The sequence below is a fragment of the Canis lupus genome, chromosome 1 (assembly GCF_048164855.1).
Source record: "Canis lupus baileyi chromosome 1, mCanLup2.hap1, whole genome shotgun sequence".
Taxonomy (NCBI): Eukaryota; Metazoa; Chordata; class Mammalia; order Carnivora; family Canidae; genus Canis; species Canis lupus.
Genome location: NC_132838.1, coordinates 38,511,628 through 38,533,406, shown reverse-complemented (window position 1 = coordinate 38,533,406; position 21,779 = coordinate 38,511,628). Strand labels below are relative to the sequence as shown.

At 35.0% G+C, this 21,779-nt stretch overlaps 1 long non-coding RNA gene across 3 annotated transcripts in view; it reads left to right on the top strand.

Annotated features, from left to right (window-relative positions):
* LOC140633832 (uncharacterized) overlaps positions 1 to 19,430 on the top strand; it is a 55,821-nt gene extending 36,391 nt beyond the window's left edge. Inside the window, exons 4-5 of one of the 3 annotated variants that reach the window (XR_012031424.1) lie at positions 17,565 to 17,676; positions 19,246 to 19,430. This is a non-coding gene — a long non-coding RNA (uncharacterized lncRNA). The other 2 variants (XR_012031423.1, XR_012031425.1) reach the window with 2 other exon arrangements.
* The last annotated feature ends 2,349 nt before the right edge of the window (positions 19,431 to 21,779 follow it).

Here is a 21,779-nt window from a genome sequence, read left to right as displayed (position 1 = left end):
TCTTCAAATGCCCTAAGTTCTCTCCATTCCTTACTTCCTGCATTGGTCAAAACCACTTTCCGAGGAGAGACAGTGATATATTAACCAAGCTGTGCTAGTATGTCATGAATCAGAAGATTTAACCATGCCTAGGTTTGTTTGCATCATGGAAAAGGAGTTCCTATAACCTAAAGAAATTTTCAAGGATAGACTTAAAATGAAATGGATGTTCACTTTCAATCTACAGACTATTCATGTCATGGCAACTAGTATGACCATCTAAAGGACTTTCAATAAACAGAATAAAAGGGTAATGTTTTTAAGTAGGGTATGTCTGCTGTTGCTTTCTTTTGATTCTGGATACTAAAGAAAGTCCTTGGCATATAAACAAATGAGTCACTTGTAGACCTGCAGTTCCTGGAGATTACAGCATTGTACTTGCTATGATATGATTTGATTATCACACACTTCTTAGAGAAATCACTACCATTTGGGATGATTAGAAGGAGTCGTTTCTGTCTTTTGACTACTCTGTGTAATGGTAATGGAGAAAAAGAAGCTAACATGTTAGATATTTTATATGTATTTCCTCTAGTCCTTACAATAACCATATAAGAAGGGTTCTATGGTACCTCATTTTATAGACAAAGTGAGCTTTAAGAAATAAATTTGTTTACAATTCTTTAGAGACAAAATCCAATACAAATCCCTGAGTTACTGTAGCCTGAGCTGATCTTGTTTGAAATGCTGAAAACAATAGAATCGGATTTTATCTTCTCATTGACTTATAAAAGGTGGTAAGTGTGACTTTACCCTTACAACCTCAGTGTGACTTTTTTTTGACACACTAGAGTCCATTCCCCTCACTTGACACATAAGACTGGAAGTGGTAAGTACACAGAAGAATGTCAAGAGCCCAGATTGTTCTTTATGTCAGATACAAATGGCCCAGATGCTTATTTTTCTCCATTTCTGTATGAGAGCCCAGGAATGCTAGGAACTATGAGATCCTAAAATGTCAGAGTCTCATTAAGAAATTTGAGACAATTTGAACCAACAGATTTTTGGTTTACATTCACTCCCATGGAGCCAGACTACCTGAGTTTATGTCCTGATTCCCTTGTTTATTGTTGTGTGACTTTGGGCAAGTTACTTGATTTCTCTATGCCTCAGTTTCCTTATCTGTGAAATGGGAATAATAATAATAGTAAGCTGGATAAGGTTCTTTAAGGATTAAATAAATTATTATGAACCTACCAAGAACTGAAACATATGGTAGAATGAGCAGATGAGGACATTAAAACAAACTATTCTGTGTATTCCAAAAGTTAAGTAGAGACAAGATGACTAAATAGAACATACTGTTCTGGGACAGAAAAAAGATATTAGGGAAAAACTAAGGCAATCTGAATAAAGTATGGATTTTAGTTAATTTTTTATCAATATTGCTTCATCAATTATAACAAATGTATCATACTTGTGAAAGATGTTATTAATAAGGGAAACTGGGTGTGAGGTACATGAGAATTTTATGTATGATCTCCCTTTTTTGTGTATATCTAAAACCGTTCTAAAAATAGTTAATTTTTTATAAGATTTTTAAATGAAAAATAAATTAATAAAAAATTCAGATTCCCTGTCCTCACCATCCCCACTATGTTCCCTCGCACCTTTCCTCCCACCAGAGGGACCAGGAAAAAAAGGTTATACTCTATGGTGTTAGAAGGGGGGCTGATCCTCGTGCTGCTGTCTCTGCTGGTCTCCTGAACCTCCGGTTAAGCCAGAGTATTTCAATCTTCCATCCTGCTCTCTTACAGTGCTCCTCCTGTAGCTAAAGTTTTCTGACTGAAGATTGTGTAGCTCATTTTTAAAGGAGCTCTAAACACAACATGTTATCAATTCTGCTCTGCCATAGCCATCCCCAGATAGCCACTCAGTGCTCCTGGAATATCCGACATATGTAAGATATCGGTCCCTTCCTTTGTTTTGGCTTTTTCTTTAGTTTCTTCTCTTTTCTAAAATTCACACTAAATCCATTTGCTCCCACACCAGCCCTGCTGGTGGAGGTTAGTTAGGAAGAAACCAATCCCTATATCCAAACCCTATATGAGCATCCAAACCCTATATCACCCCTTCGAAATGCCCCTCTTTCCTAACACAAATTGAGTGTAAATTCCATTACACTTTATTTTTTGTATCATATGTCAGGAATGAAACTATTTCATCTTATTGTGTAAGGGAAACTATTAAAAGCTACAGAATCCTTTTACTTTTTTCTTGATGCATTCTGGTTTTAAAGACTATTGTTATAGTAAGAATTCAAATGTAATAGGGTAAATAGTGACCACTTGATTTAATTTCTTTTTCATTTTTACTTAAAGAATTTTTTATTTGAGTGTAATTTACAATATTACATTAGTTTCAGGTGTACAATATAATGATTCAACTTCTCTATATGTTATGCTACATTCATCATGAATGTAGCTACCATCTGTCCTGTCACAATACAACAGTATTATAATATCATTGTTTTATATTATCATATCAGTATTATAATATCATATTTCTTATCCTGTGCCTTTATTACCATAATTTACTCATTTCATAATAGGAACCTATATATCCCATTCCACCCATTTCGCCCACTTGCCCACTCCCCTTCCATCTGACAACCATCAGTTTGTTCTCTGTATTTATAGTAATGACCGTTTGATTTTAGACTGTCCCTACACTATTCTTTTTTTTTAAGATTTATTTATTTATTCATGAGAGACAAAGAGAGAGAGAGAGAGAGAGGCACAGGCACAACCAGACGAAGAAGTAAGCTCCTCACACAAGGAGCCTGATGTGACCCAATCCAGGATCCCAGGATCACATTGCAAGCCAGGCAGACACTCAACTGCTGAGCCACCCAGGTGTCCTATCCCTACACTGTTCATCCCTGAAAAGCTCAAGTTGCATTATTTAGCTTTAATGATTAAAGGCACAGCTGGAAAGAAAAAAAAAACAGCACTTTGATTTGCGCCCCCACCACAATACATTTGGATGAAATTCTAAAATTAATAAAAGGAAATGCTATTGTATTGTTAAAAAATTATATCTGACACTTAAGAATCTAATACTTTGGAGAATTAAATAATGCACATGCTATTAGAAAGTTTTATAAATGCTTGTAATTTTATTATACATATTTATATTATAATGAATCAGTTGATTCATTTAAATAAAGCCATATTTTATATAAGATAATATTCAAGTTCTCTTGTTAGGAAAGAGGTGGATGAAGTAGTCCTCTAGATATTCCTCAAAGACTTTGGTTTTATACTTTCAAGGCTCATTGCCTCAAGAATATTTATAATAGCAGAAATGATTTTCACCTATTTGCAAAATCAACCCAACCAGATGAACCCAACTACTGACAAATTTGTGCTTTTAAAGCCAGTCTATTTGTTTTCCCATCACCTAAGAAATTATATAGATTAGGCAGTTAAGTGGTACACTGCTACAGTACTTCTGAGATGATTAATTTGTATTTTAAAAGCTTTTCTTTTTTTCAGAAGATGATCTCCAGTCTGCATCTGTCTTCCAAGCTTCAGCCCTTATTTTGGGATGCCTCATTGGATATGTTTACTTGGCTATCTCATTGCAAATGTCACACACACACACACACACACACACACACACACTCACAGACACTATCTCTTCCCTAGTAACTTCAGATGACTAGTTATTTTTAGCACGTGACAACAAGGTGACATTCTCACATCATTGTCTCTCTCTGAGTTCCTTACTAGAATCTCACTTACTTATTGATAATAAACTTTCACCCTCCTTTAAGATTTAGTTCCAGTGAACCTTTCTTTATCTCCCTATTCTGTCATCCTACACATGTAATTATTTTTTTACACATATCTCCAAAGACATGTGAGATCCTGGAAAGTAGAAGCCCTGACTGATTTGCTTGTGAATAGATTGCCATGCTAGATTGGCAAATGTGTGTGTGGCAGCGTGCATGTGGGCATATGAATGTGGGTGTGAAAGGTTGATGTGTTCATAGATGCTTGTTGGCTAGGACTGGTTGAAATGAGTAGGAATAATCAGACAAAAGAGATTCATTTCTCTGTATAATAGAGTAACAAGTATTGGGGGCTTATTTTCTGGCTGTTAGAGAGAAAAGATTTGAATGATCAGAGAGTGGTCTCAAGAGAAGGAAGGCAACTGACAGCATAGCAGGAAATCAGGTCCAGGGAGAATGACTAGCGAGATCATGCTGTTTTTCTGAAAAGTGGTATCTAATACTTGTTTTTAAATATTTTTCTGTGTAATGCTACTATCAATTCTTCAGTGAAATTTATTTTGATGGTGCCTTAGGAAAAGAGGAAAAACCTAGATTCATTTGGAGTAAAGCTCTGCAAATAGAGGAGAGAAGGACAGATGAAGTGACATGCTGAGAGGCCTACTGAAAATATAGGCAAACAGTAAAAAAAGTACGTATGAAATGTCCAAGAGAATATGAGGACTCCTGAAAGGCTTTGGGAATTTTAAGAAGTGTGCTCAAGTTCTTACAACACTTAGATGACATATCAAATAATTTTATGGATCATTAAAGGAAAAGACCCCAGAATGTGGGAGGATTTCAGAAGATTCTAATTCTACAAAGTTTAATCAAGTACAGAATTAAAATTAGAAAACATATATTAATTTCAAAAATTTTTGATGCCAAAATATGCTTTGCAAACTGCAATTTTTCTCTTCGTTTTTAAAATAAGAAGCTACTTCCAGTCTTAGAGGTTGACATCTCTAAAATAGCCTGCAGTTATAGAAGAATCTGTCTTACTCAAGCACATACTATAAGGTATGAGGCTTTTCTGGTCTACGTATTTGGGACACCTGAATCTCTAATGAGTATACTTACTATTGAGAGGATAATTATGATGACCAGGAAATGAAATCATTATTCAAGAATGAACATACCGGGCAGCCCAGGTGGCTCAGCAGTTTAGCACCACCCAGGGCGCGATCCTGGACCCGGGATCGAGTCCCACGTCGGGCTCCCTGCATGGAGCCTGCTTCTCCCTCTGCCTGTGTCTCTGCCTCTCTCTCTCTCTGTTTCTCTCATGAATAAATAAATAAAATCCCATTAAAAAAAAGAACATATCCACTAGATGACGAGAGAGCAAAATAATGGTCACTAAATATTTATCTTAAATATGTGTGTTTATATCTATGAATCAATACTCATTTATATATACACCTGAATATATATTTGGATATTATATGTTTGAATATATTCAAATATAGTGTGTATGTGTGTATATATTTTTAAAGACTATTAGATCCTTAAAAAAAGAAATGCTCCAGTGCAATGTTAGTATTGATTTAGAGCCTCCAAGAGACTTTATCAAAGATAGCTAGCTATAGTAAATCTGTCTTCCAGATGCTTTTCAGTTTTTCTTCTTTCATTTCATCACCTTACATGTTTATGACAGTTCCAATTTCATAGTATCATCAGGTATTTTTGTTTTAGGCAAAACAAAAATATTTTGTTTTACAGATAGGTGTGGAGAGATAGCTCTTTGTGGTTTTGATTTGCATTTCCATAATGACTAATAAAGTTGAATACTTTTTCCTCTGCTTCGTGGCCAAATGGATAGCCACTTTTACAATATCTGTTCAAACTTTTTTGCCATTATTTTCCCTTCTGAATTGTGTGCTTCTTGCAGTTTTTAAATATGTTTGACAAAGATCCTCCCTTAGTTGTATATATTACCTCAAAATTACATTATCTTATATCAATGGGCTTTAATTTCGTTAGTGTTTGCATGTCTTATATTTTACTGTTTTATGTTTTTAATTTTATATGGCCTTATGTTTATAGTGTTTTTAGTCTAGTCTGAAAATCTTTGTCTTTTAACTATAATATTTAAAGTTTACTTGTAATTTAAATAGTGATACAGTTGAGATTAAGTCCACTATCTTATTATATATTTATTATATATTCCATCTCTTTTTTTTTTCCTTTAACAATTTCCTAATGACATACTGGCTGTATTTTTCTTTGTTTTTACCCTACCTGGAGAATGCTGATTTTCTTGGATTACTGGGTCCATGTCATTCATCAGAGTTGAAAAAATTTTGCCTTTATTTTCTCAAATATTGGCTCTGTCTTGTCCTCTCTCTCCTCTCATTATGTGACTCTAGTTACACATGTGATTTTTATATTTCCTATTCATTTTTTCCCTTTTTTCTGTTGACATATTTCTATTAATTTTTTGAGTTTGCTAAGCCTGTTTTCTGCTGTGCCCTTTTTGAATTTAAAACTAGCCACTTGGGGATCCCTGGGTGGCTCAGCGGTTTGGCGCCTGCCTTTGGCCTAGGGTGCGATCCTGAAGTCCCAGGATCGAGTCCCGTGTCAGGCTCCAGCATGGACCCTGCTTCTCCCTCCTCCTGTGTCTCTGCCTCTCTTTTTCTCTGTGTCTATCATGAATAAATAAATAAATCTTTAAAAAAATAAATAAAATAAAACTAGCCACTTGACTCTGAACTGTAGATATAATATTCTTACTTCTAGAATACCCAATGATTTTCTACAGCTTCTAAATTTGTGCTGAAATTCTTTATCTTCCTAATGTACTAATAATCATAGTGATTCGAGATTCTTGTCTTTTAATGCCAATACAATGATCATCCTCTGGGTCTGTTTCTATTGACTTGTATTGTAATTTCTTTACTATCAATTTTCTAGCAACTTCAATGACTAATAATTATTATATGCTCAAGATTGTGGAAGATCTAGTAGAGTCAATGGATTGTATTATATTCTCCTGAAGAGTATTAGGTTTTTTTCCTCAGGCAGTTTGTCTACTGATATATCATTTCTTATTCCTCTGTTGATGCCTGATTTTAGACTTTGTTAGAACATGTCTATTTTAATTATGCCTTTACTTCTAGGGTTTGAATTTTACTGTCGATACATGTACTTTCTGGAGTCTCATTTAAAAGCCCATAGTGTTCTCCATGTTTTCTTTATTCTGGTTATGCTGAACACCTACATCTTCTCCACACCTAATGATATCTGAAGTCTTCACTCAGCTCTTCAGTTTACTAGTGGCCTTTCTCTGCCAAGCTTTCCAGAATTTACCATATATATAGGAATTATCCAGTAGCCTAGGAGGAATTTTTAAAAATATTAATTAATTTATTAATTAATTAATTAATTTATTTATTTATTTATTTATTTATTTTAAAAGAGAAAGAGGGTGAGACTGGGGAAGGTGGGACAGAGGGAGGGAGAGAGAGAGAGAGAGAGAATCTCAAGCAGACTCCCTGCTGAGCACAGATCCAATACGGGCTTGATCCTATGACCCTGAAATCATGACCTGAGACAAAATCGAGTGGGATGCTTAACTGACTAAGCCACCCACGTGCCCCAAGAATTTTAATGTAGGCGTTCTTGGACAATTTCTATGAAGTTTCAACCTGTCCAATATTATGACTCACAAGTCCCAATTGCCTGTAATCCCCAAATTTCAACGTTTTCTTATTTCTACCCATCTAAATAATCACTTTCTATTGAGTCTTATGTCCTTAAATTGCACTTTGTAAATTTCCTCAAGCTGAAAGCCAGGATGGATATAAGGTCCTTTTCATAGGTTTTCCTTCTATCAGATATCATAGTTTTTTGCTAATTGTTATCCAGAGGCCACCAATAATTGCTACATGTTTTAATAATTTTACAATTTTTATATAATTTTATAATTTTTATTTTTGTCCCAGCTTTTATAATCATTGACTGTAGGAGTATAAACCAATACTAGTTTCTCCATTATGGATATATTTCTCTATTTTCTTACTTTCTTTATATCATTTTTTTTTTTTCATTTTAGTTTTGCTTTATTTAACTTCATTAGTTAATTGTTTTACCTTTTGGAATTATCGTCCTAGACATAGCATACTTCCTTAACTTATAGAACATAATACTTAAAAATTACAAATACTAAATCCCAGTCAACACAAGATTCTTAGATTAGTTAATTACATTTTTTCCTTCCCAATTTGGTATTATTATTTTAATGAATTTTAATTCTACATTTATTTTAAATACCACAGGATCTTATTATTTTTATACTTCCAATATTTATTTAGCCCCATTTCTAATCATTTTGTTATATATTTTTGTTTTTTCAACTATAATAATTTTTCTTCTACCTGAAGAACTCCATGTTTGTTTTGTTTTGTTTTTTTAGTGTAATGCTATTAGTTATGGTTCTCCCCATATTTTTATTGCTTGAAAGTATCTTTGATATGCCTTTATTTTGAAGGATATTTTCACTAGGTTGGCAGTTAATTCTTTTCTGCATTTTAAACATTGTCTTATTGCCTCCATAATTTCTGCAGAAAAGTCAGGTATCAGACAATGTATCGCATAATTTACTGCTCTCTGTCTGCTTTAGGATTTTTTTTTTTTTTTTGGTCCCTTTAGGTTTCGTCAAATTTAATGTAACATTTCCAGATTCTCAGGTATAGTTCTTTTGATTCACCCTTCTGGGTATTCACAGAACTTCTCTAATCTGTGGATTTTTATTGTTTCTATGTTTTGAAACAATTCTCAGCTATGATCTCAGCAGCAATTGTCTCTGTCTTTTCACATTCTTCCCTTCTTCTAAGATTACAATTTCACATGTAATGGCTTTTTGCTTTCTTGCCTATAAATTGATTAAGATATTTTCTATATTTTCATCTTTATTTTTGCCATGCTTCAATCTATATATTTTCTAGTGACTTGATTTTTGGTTCATATTTCTTAATTCTGCTGCATCTAATTTATTGTTAAATGCTTACCCTTTAAAAAAATTTTATTCATTTGCTATATTTTTAAATTTTGTTTTCCATTAGAATATTTTCATACATTCCAGTTTTCTATTGAACTTTTTAATCTTGTCATCTATTTTATTGGATATATAAATCAATTATATTAATGTTTACAACTGATAACTCCAATACCTATAATCACTTGTGGATCTGCTCTTATGGTCTCTTTTTTCCTCTTGTGTTTGGGTTTTTCTTTTGTTTTTGTTTTTTGGTCAGTTATTCCTATGGCATATCTGATCATTTTTTATTGAATTCCAGATAATTTGTGCATAAAATTGCAAATGTAATTTGAGGCCCTTATAAACATTATCTTTTTTCATAGAGGATATAATTTTGCTTTCAGGAAAGCTATTAAGATAGGGACAGATTACATAGGATTCAAACCTGGATTTCACTTTTTCTGAAGTTTAGTCTATTTTTGATTGGCTCTTATCCCTAGAGTATATACCTTTCAGACTCAAACTGGAAGTCAGAATGTCCTTCACTGACCCTAAACTATAATTTTTGTTTTCCTGCTCCCACACAATTACTGGAATATCTATTCAGTTTGCTAATTTCTTATTATCTCACTCTGCTTGTTCTTTTAGCCTCTCCAACTTAAAGTGCTTAAAAGTGCCTTGAGAGCATTTTTAGGTACTTGTAAAATTTTTAGAATAATTGTAATATGGGGTTCATCCCAATTTTTGTTTCTTTATTCCAAGATCCTAACTGTTGAAGCTTTGGTTGCCTTGAAAGGTCTTCAATGTTATCAAACAGATTTTTTTCAGGTACTTCTATTTATTCATGATGAAGGTATTGATATGCAACAAGCTATTCTACCCTTACAAGGAAAGGAATTCTGAAATGGTTTTTATTTTTCAATTTTCAGTATCTTTATTTTCCTAGAAACTAGATGCCATTAACTCCTAAAAGCAGGCCCCTCCAAAATACTTAACCTTATAATTCAGACTCTTGTTTTAACAAACTCTGATGAATTATTTGTAAGTGTGAGAATGCATTTAAGAACTGGGAAATGAAGCATAAGAGATGGTACCAACAAGTTAACTGAATATTGATAGAATACATAAAATTAAATTCTCTATGTAACACACATGGCTTGTAATATTGCAGAATTTTGGTCCTCTTATAAGGTAACATATAACATTGTAAGTTACTCTTTATCTTTTCTATACTAAGAAATATGAAGTATTAAAACTTGATCTCTCCCCTAACTTTTCACCAAGTATCTAAATCAACTTAAGATATGATTCTTTTTATTAGATATAAGTGAAGAAAAAAAACACACCTTTTAAATTCTATTTTCCTTTTTTTTTTTTTTTTTGTTTTAGATAAAAACACTTTAATCACTGCCCTGAGAATAATCAGTCAATTCTGCAATATCTAATTCATCAAGCTTTGGCAAATGGAACACCAGAAAGAGATCACAAGCAACTCTCTTTCCTTAAGCCTTATGCCTAAGAAATTCTATGGGAAGCTTTGGTATTGACCAAAAGAAGACATAGGTTTTTTTCAAACTTCATTTTAATGGGTCTCAAAATTCTCTGACAGATTTTGGTCAAGATGTTTCTATTTTAAAAGTACTGATTTTAAAATCTAACAACTTAAAATTACCACACACACACACACACACACACACACACACACACACACAAAACGGTCTGGAAAACATTCCTTATTTTCTGAGCATTTATATCATTAACCAGTCTTTCACTATTAAACTTAAATGACAAGTGAGACAAACCGTTCTGAGATGTTCTTCCACAATCAAGACTAAGTGCCATGTTCTGGATAATATTCATTTAGCCAATCTGGGTTTTTTTGAGCAGAGGTGGTGAATTTGCCAGCCACAGCAGTACGTGAGGTCCACTACTACTACGTAACAACTCTCTGCATCACATTATGAACAGCAAAATGATCCAGAGGATGATAAAAATTTTCAACATACATTATTTTGTGAGAAACCATGTCAATGATAGCAGTACCCCTAGATTTCAAGAATTTGGGCCAACTGCTATATTCTTACTAGAGTAGCTATCAATCTTCTTCCACTGCTTGGCAAACTTACAAGCAATGTGAGTGGTGTGATACTCCAGCTTACATGGATAACCAGCACTAATCTGGCCTGAATGGTTCTGGATAATCACCTGAACAGTAAAGCCAGCTTCTTTCATTAGTAAGTCATTTTTGCCACTACCAGCCACATTGTCACAATAAGCATCTTTGACAGGCATGTTCTTGACATTGAAGTCCATGCTGTTCCCAGGCAGAGTTTCACACAAACTTTCAAAATGTATTGCAACAGACTTTTTTTCAGTTGTAATGTTGACTGGAGCAAAGATGGTTGTATGCCTGGTTTAATTTTAATTGTTTCTTTTTAGGTTTTTTTTTGTATTTTTATTGATTTTTTTTATTTGCTCATTCTATGGTTTATTTATTTTTTATTAAATAAGTTCTATGCCAGGGCTCAAACTCATGATGCAATCAAGAGTTGCATACTCAAAAAAAAAAAAAAAAAAAGGGTTGCATACTCCACTGACTGAGCCAGCCAGGTATGCCATTAGGCCTGGTTTAGAACACTAGTCATTCAGCTCACAGAAGCTATACTAATACCACCAATTTTATAAACAACCTGGAGGGACAGATGAAAGATTTGTCAATTATATGAGTTGGTAGTAAGATGTAATCCAGAGCTTCAAGTAGTATAATTCCATTGGCACTTCCATCCTTATAGTGAATTTCTATCCCTTGAACCAAGGTATTTTAACATTTAACTCCAGCATGTTCCACCATTTAAGCCAGAATTTGGAACCAATGCTAATGTGTTAAGGTTATAGAAACTTTTCTTAATACAGAGGCTGACTTCCTCATTTCTCTTTTAACTATAAAGTATCTCAGTAGAATCCATTGTGTTAACACCAACAATCAATTGGTTCAAACCCAACATGTAAGCCAGTAGGGTATGCTGATTGGTTTACTCAGTCTTGGAGATACCAGCTTCAAATTTACAAATACCATCAGCAACAATCAGAACAACACTGTCAACCTGAAATGTACCTGTGATCATGTTTTTGATAAAGTCTCTGTGTCCTGGAGTAGTAGTGATGGCCACATACTTACTGGTCCCAAATTTCCACATGGAGATACCCATGTGATACCATATTCACATTCAGGCTTAAGTTTTTCCAAGGCATATCTAAAGGAGACTTTCCCATCTTAGCAGACTCATTCTCAAAAATGTTGATAGTTATTCTATTGATTCCAACCACATTTGTAGAACAGATGGCTGGTAGTAATAGACTTTCTTGAATTTACATGTCCAATGATAGCAAATATGACGTGAATCTTTTCCTTTTCCATTTTGTCTTAAATTTAGTGATGTTTTTCATAAGACCTGTATTCTGGTGACAAACTCATAACAAAAAGAAACAATTTGTTTTTGACTAAGTAAATTACATAATGTTTTAGTAACCTACTCTGCTTTATGCAAGTCAGGATAGTCATTTTTCATGACACAATATTGCTTTGTTCTCTAAATATATGGATTCTGTCAACTGCTTTTAGGAATGTACAGTACAGTAGTAATCTTACCATATTCTGTTTCTTATAGTCTATCTACATAAATTATACAAATGGAAAGAACAAAAGGAAAGGAAGTTTGACAGTCTTTATGTATTTTACCATAATTGTGTTTTTGACTTCTTGCTTCAAAAAACAAAGAAGTGGTATCTGAAAGTCATCACTGTCAGTCATTCTAGGTAATATAGACAGAGGCAGTCCTCCTCAAGTTTTGTATTAAAAGGGATTGCTAAGATAGACTCAGAGGGGATGAGATTTCCAGTTCTCAGAACTTTAAACAGATCAAACAAGGGAACTCAACAGCTGGTGAGTTCTAAATCAACGTTGATGATAACTACTCATTTCCTAATGTTATCATGTCTAAAATATAAAGCAGATTTGTTTACGAAAAACTTTCTGTTAGTTCTGAAATTGTCGCTCACTGCCTTATTAAAGTAAGTTTTTCTTATTAATGTGAAGCCCCACAAAAATATTCCCTAAAACACACATATTCTACATGAGCAAATGCTTATTTTAATAGCAATGAAAGATATCCATTAGTTTATATTTATTAAATCTCATTTATATAAATATGATATTTTTAGTAAACTTAATCTAAGTGAAATAGAGAAAAAAACAAGTATCTAAAAATACTTCAAAACTGCTGTGAAATATGTTACATAGTCAATGATCATAATAATGATATATAATAATCAATGATATAACAAATAATATAGTAACAGACAATAATTCATAATCAATAATATATAATCAATGATTATAATAATTAATGATTATAATATACATAATTATGTAGTGTGAGGTTCCTAAAACTTTTGATTAAGAAGCCCTAGAGGTCCATACAGATTTATTGCAAGAATAAATCTAATAATTCTATACTAATGTATACATGATAGTTTACAGGTTATATAAAGATAACAACCCACTTTTTTGTTCTTATCTTGTTACAATTGAGACTTATATACTCTACATTTATACTCAATTATTATACATTATAAACATTATAGTACAGCCCGGGTGGCTCAGCAGTTTAGCACCACCTTCGGCTCAGGGCATGATCCTGGAGACCTGGGATCGAGTCCCACATCAGGCTCCCTACATGAAGCCTGCTCCTCCCTCTGCCTGTTTCTCTGCCTCTCTCTCTCTCTGCGTGTCAAAAATAAATAAAATCTTAAAAAAAAATTATAAACATTATACTCAATTACTATGCATTTTCTCATTCAACAATTATAATACTTATGACTATTATGAAATGTCTGTGATATTTTTGTCTTCACAAAGGTTCTATAATTGAAAAGCTGAGAAAATTATTAATATATTAAAAATGCTATTTTACTTCCCTGAGCCTAATTTTTTTTCACTTTGGATAGAAGTTTTACCATCTACCATATGGAAATGTAGGAGAATTTGAGGGCGTTTAGTAAATACTGATTTCTTTACCTGTCTTTACCCACAAGTACCAAAAACATAGTTTTGCTCTATAAATTGTCACATTAAAATCAAAGTTATCAATTCTCAATTTTTTTCACAATTCTACTTTTTAAACAAATTACTAGAGAGAGAATTGATAGAAAAATACAAACTGCTAGCAGAAATTACCATTGAAGAGGAGCAAACCAATGACAGAATTACGGTTTAGTAATATAATCAATAGTTACAACACTAAGTCTAAACATTAACAGTTCTTAAAATGAGAAATAATACTTATGTGATGTGATAGAGATTCTAACTATCACAACAATGGCAAACATATTAAATATATAAGTATCAAATTAGCATGTATACCTTAAATGTACGTTATATGTCAAATATACTTCAATTTTTAAAAGTTAATTTATGTTTATTTCTACTAAAAAAAGTCTAAGCTTTATGCACATTTTTTTTAAATATTTATAGCAAACTTTTCTATTGTAAGAATATACTAGTATTATTCCCATTTTATAGACAAGGAGTCTGACATACCAGGATATTAAAATATCTCCCAAGGTTACAGAGCAGGTTAGTGATAAGGCTGGCTTTAACTACACTTCCTTTCATTAGTGAAATCTTGCCCAAATCTGCTGTGAGAGGTGGACTCTTAATTGATTTTGATGCATTCTGGGCAATAAGGTGATCTGGGAGTTGAGGTAAGAAAAAGTGAAAAACTCACTGCCTCTCTTTAAGAACACATGCCTGTCTTGCTTTCCTTGTTCATTGAGCATTTCCTCTCCCTTTTTTTCATGGTGAGCAGCTTCCTATAAATTTCTCCCAGGCCTGTTGTTCTCTGTAAATGTTCTTATTTCTAGAGACATCAAATTTAAGGGAGCTTTGACAGCTCTGGCTTTTCTGATGCAGTCAAACAGCCTTAGTCTATCCTTCCTTTAAAATGTTTTTAGGATAGCAGAAACTCTCTAGATGTGTAGAAAGAAATAAGGCTCCTTAGGCACATTTCCCAGCATAATTCTCTGAAGTAAAAATTGATCTATGATAGAGCACTGTAATTAAGTGGCAATTACATTGCTAATTCCCCTGAGGAATGTCAGTGGCATAGCCTGATCTGTGGAAAACAAGTTAGCAGAGTGAAGATTAACGTAGGCTAGGCTTTTTCTCTTTTCTTCATTGACTACTAGCCTCACTGGTTTATCATGGTTGAATAGGCATACTCAAGTATGAAAGATTACTTGGTCCATGTTGTTTTTAATGAACCACCCTAGTAGCTGATTCTTCTCTTGTGAACATTACTGCTATTAGAGCCAAATTCTGCTACCTTGGTGAGCTCTGATTAATCACGCTCACTCTGTAACCATGTATATACAACAGTTTACTGAGTAAACTGATGACTGAGAATAAACATCTATTTACACAGGCAGAGAATTTCAGGAATAATTGGACTCTGAAACCATGACTACTAATTCATAGACACCCTTAGGAGAATGGACCATCCAGAGAGTAACCTTTGTTGATTAATAGCTGTTCATTTTTCAATTTCACATTGCACTGGCATTGCCTGACACTCAAAAGTCTGTCAATATTGTTTGTGAGTGTGGTAAAAATGTTTGTGTTGTGTGTGAGAAATGATATCGATATACTATATGAGTCACAGTAGCTATTATTGGCATATAAATAGTCTGTTTTTACTTTTCCTATTGTGATATACTTAAAAAAATTCTTTCTCTAACTACATTTGCCTAAAAATTTTTCCCCATTTCCCCTCTCAAAATAAGAAGAAAAGAGAGAGAGATTAATTCACAGATTTTATCTGTGATAATGTCCTTTCTTTCCTTTCGGTAAATCAGTTTAGGAGGAGTGCAATTCAAACTCCTCTTGCCAAATGGGCATCATACTTTGATCATATGATCCTTTTATTCAAGGCCCTGGGGCTCTGTTGTAAAATTCCATGTACAAAGGGGAGGAGGAGACACAAGAAGAGACTAGAGGTTATAAAATGTAATGATAAAATACAAATGTCAGCAGGGGAATGGAACGGACAACTGAATGCATCAGATGTGAAAATGGGATTGAGAGGCCCAGAGTCTGTCTCTGGGTCCTTGAAGTGGTGGGCCATGTCTTTGAGCTCCCTAACTCAGCTACTTTAAGTAACATGGTAATAAGCCAAGTGCCCAACTGATCTGACCTGGGGTGAAACCTTGTCACTGAAGACTCTCACTCTCTATCCAGAGTGAATGCTCCCACAGGAAGGAACACAGATTCTTCTCTCACAAGTTGATATGCTCACATCTGTAGACATCATAGACATAAACAGGCTAACTTTTTAAATTATTTTATTCAAACACAAATACTGTAGGTCTTATTGGACAAAGAGAACATGTAATTCATATATAACTTTCACAAATCTCTGTTTTTTATTGAATAAACAGTAGATATTAGTGGGAATAATTCTTAGTTTTCCTCATGAGATTATTCAGTTAAAAAGTATAAAGAAAATCCACCCATGTGGAAAATGATATAAGGTATTAATATAAGTCTAAGTAGTTGGAAGAAAAATATGCCATGATAACAAAACCTGTTTGCCACGTATCTAGTCCTGTGAATAGTGTATGATACCAGGTTATCTGTAAACGTTCTCTAGACGTCTTTTGAGCCCCATTGCATTTGTGCTCATGCATTAGCAATTTTGTAATCCTAAAAGGTTGCCTATTGCATTCGATAAATCAAGAGTAACTGTATTCCCGTATTCCATAGAAACAGGAAGTTTCATTTTCGATTCAACCACTAAGTGCATAGATAGTAAAGAGTTATTTGGAAGAATATAAAGAAATATTTATGTGGCACATATGATACAGTAGAAGAAAAATAATTTTGTGTTAATTTGCATCCTGGAAGGTCAATAGGCAATTAGAGTTGCATCTAACTCCTTTTAAAACACATAATCATAATATCTATAACCATCAAAAAAGTACTCTAATAGTGGCACTGGAGAATTAAATTCTCTTTTTAAACTTGAAATCAAGAATGTAGAAGCATATCTTAATTTTTCTTAAAATATGACCTGAATAGAATCACTTGGGGATTCTTGTTAAAAGTGTAAACTCCTGAACTTTGCTCCAGAATAATTAACTGTAAAAACTAACTTGAAAGGAAGAGAGGACAATATCTAACACCAGCTTCCTTAAGTAGGTCATATATCCATTAATTTATCCATTTAGCAAATGTTTATTGAGCATTTACTAAATTCAAGGTACTTTCAGGCTTGGGATTAAAGATGAATCAAATGATTCCTGCTCCAGAGAACCTCAGTTTCTTGATAATGACAAAATTCAATTTATTGCTATTAGTGATACAAGAAGAGATGTCAGGGTGGTGGAGAACAATGTATAGTTTTCATTTAAAATGCTAAGTTTGGAGAAGATCAAAGGTAAAGAGATGAGTTCGGAGTCCATCACAATGCCTCAGAAGAGAGATGCAGATTGAAAAGAAGATACACATTTTTTCCTTGCTTCTTTTGGAAATAGATCTCACCATTCCTTTGGCAAACTGCTCCCTGCCTTGCTCTCCAGATACACACACACACACACACACACACACACACACACACACGGAATTTTGTTAGAGCTGTCAATTGTAGTATTATATAATCTTGGCACAATGAAAGGTCCAAGGTGTGCATGACTGACCATACATACCATTATTATTTTCAGTGGGCAAGAAACTGGTCATGACAGAGAATGTAGAAGGAACCAAATAGTAATCAAAAGACAAAACACAACAATTTCATAGAAGCCAAAGGATCAACAAAAGTAAAACCTAAAGGTAATTTTAGGAATATTTGAAGTAATATAAACATCCATTGACACCATGACCAAATTCAGACAATTCTGTTAATGTTCTTTTTTCCTTCTGTCCACCTTCTCTCCTTTTTTCTTTCTTTGACATCAGGCAGGTCCAGTAATGGTGGCTGTGCAAGGATGGAGTATCAGCATTGGGGGATTGGGAAGCTTGGTAAACTGGGAAATTGTGTACATAAGGGGTTGAGCACATAAGCAAATATGCTGAGGATGATGAGGCTTGATTTTTCACTGACGAAGAAGTGAATACAAATATAGAACAGAGGAAGATTCAAACGAGCCATAAACTCTGTAGTGTAGACTGGAATAAGAGATTTAATAGAAAATGTAAATGAAATGTACAAGCCAAACATTGAGGCCCCAGTATTAATGAACTTACCTCACATCCAGACTCTGATTTCTACGTACTATTTTCCACAAAAAGAGCCAAGCCTTCTTGGAGAATTAGCTTATCCAAATCAAGGTCAAGAAAAGTGGAGAATGAACTTGGAACATATTGTGCCAAATACAGAGGAAGTCCTTAAAACAATGAAGGAAAGAGTTTAGAAGACATTATCTAGCTGGAAGGGGCTCCTCCCGTCCAAATCTGGGAAAATTAAAGCATCAAAATAAATAATCATATTGATGGGTTATAATCCATTCAACTAATAAAAATAAGTAGAGATTAGAGGAACTATTCTTTACAGTAGAATATCAAATAATAGATATAGAAAAAGTATTGCAATTTGAAAACCACCACTTCTGCCCATTGTAGCAATAATAAATTCAATACATGCTGCATCTAGTGGTGAATGGGAGCTGAAGAATGGGGTATTTTCATGAAACCAAAGTATCTACACACAAAAAGTGCTTAGTAATTCCAAAGTAAGGTTCCAGAGGAGAATCCTAACAGACATAGTATTTATCAAGTAATCAAATTAGCACCATCAATAATGGGACAAATTAGCATCATGTGCCACCTGAAAGGATACAGCAAGACCACCACCTTCCTTCTGCAGTATTTTTGCCAAAAATATATTAATGTGGTACTCTTCTAGAGGAAACATTAGACAAATCCACATTGAGAAAAACTCTACAAAAGACATGCTCAGAAACCTCAGAAAGGTCAAGGAGTGCCTAATACATTACCCCAGATTGAAGGAGCTTAGAGAGACATGACTACTGGGTACAGTAAGAGGTCCTAGTAATGGTGCACTTGTAATAAAAGGCATGCCTGGGGCAATTGGCAACACTTGAAAAGATCTCTGGATAATGGGTATATTGGTATTTCTTTGTAGCAATCTTTTTACTTTTCATGTCTAATGTTATTTCAGACTTTTTAAAAGGTCATTTTAAAAAATAAAAAAATAAAAAATTTCTTCACCAAATTACTATCTCTAGTAATCTCCTTGTGTGGCTGAAGAGATAGCTGAGCAGTCTTCCTTAGGGGTATGCCACTCCAAATAGTCACAGACTTTCAAAATGGGGTATTTGATCAGACATACTGATTATGGGAATAGTAGCTTATTCTCCTTAAGAATTTACTGTGTTCTAGGGCAGCCCCGGTGACTCAGCGGTTTAGTGCTGCCTTCAGCCCAGGGTGTGATCCTGGAGACCTGGGATCGAGTCCCACTTCAGGCTCCCTGCATGAAGCCTGCTTCTTCCTCTGCCTGTGTCTCTGCCTCTATATGTGTGTGTCTCTCATGAATAAATAAATAAAATATTTTTTTAAAAAAAGAATTTACTGTGTTCTCAATCTTCATACCAACTCAATGAGCTAAGTATATTTTTTTTCACTTTCTTGATAAGAAAACTGAAGTTCTGATAGGTTGAATAAGTTCTTCTAATTCATAGTTTTAGGAGATGATGGAGCAGAGATTGGAACCCAGGCAGTCTGCTGCTGTGACCTACCTCATTAGTATCTTGTTTTTCATAGGTCCAGGTTAAAGTGCAGCTTTTGGAAGGCAAGACTGGTTGTCACGGATGGATGTCACTGTGAAAGATTGATGTTCCTATTGGATAGGACCCCTACTAGTTGGGAGGAGGTAAATAAGGAGACAAATTCTACTCTTCATCCTCCTCCCCTGGTCAACAGTAAGTCAGGACACAAAAGCACAGTCAAACAGGCCTGAGGTAGAGGAATCTCCTTTTTCAGAGAGGCCAGAGCTCCTGGCAGGACAGCTGGGCTGAGTACAGAGTACGAAGTCAACCTCAAAGAGTCCGAATCAAATTGCACGTCCCAGTAGACAGGGACTCTGGGGGTGCCTACCACTTGTCCTCCCTCTCAGGACTGGTCCAGGAATGGGGACACCTGAGGCCAACTAGATCATCCAGCTGTATGGAGCTGTGCAAGGTGCAAGGCAAGACTGAGATAGCAGAGCCTGACTCACAAGATGGCCTATAATGTCTTATTACAATACTCACTTCCCAAAGGAGGGCAGAGGGGACCCCCAATTTCCTGAAGTATACAGCACTTTTTCCTCTTGGTTCCTCTGTGGCCCTCTGGCCCCCCAGGACCCTCTGGGGATGCAGCAAACACACCATACAGCATTTTAATGGTTTAGGGGCATGTAGCAGTCAGCATCTGCCCTTTAACTATCATTTCCCCCCTCCCCTAGAAAGACTAGTTTGCTCAGGCCAACAGTATTTAAAGCTCTTCATTCCAGGTTCTTGTTTCCCCAAATATTCAAACATATTCATCTTGTGTCGTAGATCTGTTCATTGAAATAAACTAATCCAAACAGACTGGCATCGGCCCTTCTGGTAGCCACTTCCCACACACCATTTTCCCCAACACCTACGTGTTTCCCCTCTTCCTGGCTTTCGGATTTGAAGTCAAAATAAAATGTCAAACTTACCAGTCTCCTGAAGGACAAATTCACTGGGGCTCAGTAGCAACATTGTGCTTGTTCCTCATTAAACATCCCCCTAGGGCAGGTGAAGTAAAAGAAGTGTACCAGGCAAAGCTATAAATCTAAATAAAAGGACTTATTCTTAAGGCTGATTTTTGCAGATACCTGCAACCAAGATAAAATCTAGACAGACTAGTTTTGCTGAGAATAGCAATGATGTCTATAAAGAACTGTTTGGATTTGAGGTGTAATGGCCAACAGTGTAATAACAATCCTTAGACCTTACAACCACAAATTAATAATGTCTGGAGCATTTTGCAAGAGAAAAGAAAACTAAGAGTACTGAAGAAAGCAGCGGGAAGTAAATAAACAGTTTAAAATCTTCTAAATTAGCCTGCAGGTGTAAGCCTCTTGATAGGTAGAGCTCAAATCATGCTCATTGCCCTGTACCAGTATTACAGGGCAGGGTGAGAGATGGCTTTAAGATACTCCACATATGGGATCCCTGGGTGGCGCAGCGGTTTGGCGCCTGCCTTTGGCCCAGGGCGCGATCCTGGAGACCCGGGATCGAATCCCACATCAGGCTCCTGGTGCATGGAGCCTGCTTCTCCCTCTGCCTGTGTCTCTGCCTCTCTCTCTCTGTGACTATCATAAATAAATAAAAAAATTAAAAAAAAAAAAAAAAAAAAGATACTCCACATATTGGGGCGCCTGGGTGGCTCAGTGGTTGAGTGCCTTTGGTTCAGGTCATGATCTCGGGGTTCTGGGATCAAATCCCACATCAGGCTCCCTATGGGAGCCTATTTCTCCTTCTGCCTATGTCTCTGCCTCTCTTTCTGAGTCTCTCATGAATAAATAAAATCTTAAAAAAAAAAAAAAAAGATACTCCACCTATTTACCTGTGTTCCCTGACTGTTCTTTCATTCAGAAAAAAACTTACAAATCATCTGCATCTTCTCTCTTGGAAAAGCCAGCACAGGGCCTGTTAGCCACAAACCGCCAAACACCATATCCTTAGGAGAATGTACTATCACAAAGCTTTTGGTTGTAGGGGATAATCTTGCCTTGGTTCTGTTACATGACTTTTCTCAATGTTGAGAAGCATAGCCAGAGGGGAGCATGCATTTCCTTTCATTAAAAAGTAGCTGTGAACCAAAGAAGTCCTTTGCCCATGTGGAACTAAGTAGAGAGACTAGAATTTGTTTATCTCCAGCAGAATAACAAGTTGCAAATGAAT